Raw genomic sequence first — 1262 nt, 5'->3', positions numbered from 1 at the left:
GCTAAACTACCCATGCTCCCTGCTTTTCTACTTAAGGCGTCTGCCACAACATTAGCCTTTCCTGGGTGATACAAGATGGTAACATCATAATCCTTCAGTAGTTCCATCCATCTCCTCTGCCTCAAATTCAAATCTTTCTGAGTAAAGACATACTGTAAACTACGATGATCCGTATAGACTTCACACTTAGAGGAATATTATGGTAAAACTTCGTTTGAAATGATGTGGTAGAAAGCAACGTGCGACTTGAAGGACACGATCCGTTGTGGATTTGTACATCCACCATTTTTTGTAGGAATGAAGGTGCTCTTAACTCGACAATTTCGACAAAAGACCCACACCCAAGTTCCATAGCTTTTGGTTCGCTATCCCGATCATGATTTTCCTACCCCAGAGGGAAAGGTACTTCCCTTTTGGGCCGGTTGTGGGCGAGGAGGGATTCGAACCCCCGACACCGTGGTTCATAGCCACGTGCTCTAATCCTCTGAGCTACAGGCCCCACCCCGTCTCCACCGCGGATGACCTAACTCGTGCTGTGAATCAGTTTTACTCTCCTCCGTCGGGTGAAGGGTGGTTCAGTCAAGCGCCAACCCCGACTCCTCCACCAGAGAATTCCGGTCTGGAGCTCATTCCCGGTGCGTGAATCGAAGGGGACGGCCCAGCCCGTGTGATGGTTCGAAAGTCGTTTCAAATATTCTGGATGCGGAAGGCCATCCTAACAATAAGGTCTTCCCTGTCTTGGGAAAGGGTCCTCCCCTCTTCTGCACCGCTCTGTGGGCTTGCCAGTTTTCACATTAATGAGACAAGTCTGGTAGAAAGAGGACGTCTCTGCCCCTTCACCTGACACCTACTGCTAGGCAGAAATCCAGAAAATACAACATTTTTGTTACTTGACCAGCCATCAGGAGAAGCAGTAGAGACATAAGCGGATCCAAAGAAAAGAAGCAAGACGACCACCCCATATAGATAGTGCCTCCATTGCTTTAATGCAAACACTACCGCAGCCAACTCCAAATCGTGGGTCGGATAATTACGTTCGTGCACCTTTAATTGCCTCGAAGCATAAGCAATTACATTCTTCTCTTGCATTAGCACTGCACCCAAACCAGAATAGGAGGCATCACAATAAACAATGAAGTTCTTACCATCTACTGGCAAGGTAAGGATAGGTGCAGTAGTCAGCAAGGTCTTGAGTTTCTGAAAGCTTTCCTCACATTCATCCGACCATACAAATGGAACATTCTGCTTAGTCAAGTTCGTCA

General features: G+C 47.3%; 1 non-coding gene across 1 annotated transcript; it reads right to left on the bottom strand.

Annotated features, from left to right (window-relative positions):
• Positions 1–425: 425 nt before the first annotated feature.
• TRNAH-AUG lies at positions 426–499 on the bottom strand. The gene has a single exon. It is a non-coding gene; the product is annotated as a tRNA-His (tRNA).
• Positions 500–1262: the final 763 nt, after the last annotated feature.

The sequence above is a fragment of the Solanum pennellii genome, chromosome 11 (genome assembly GCF_001406875.1).
Source record: "Solanum pennellii chromosome 11, SPENNV200".
NCBI lineage: Eukaryota > Viridiplantae > Streptophyta > Magnoliopsida > Solanales > Solanaceae > Solanum > Solanum pennellii.
Note: the sequence above shows the minus strand (reverse complement) of the source record. Positions and strands in the feature narration are given on the sequence as shown.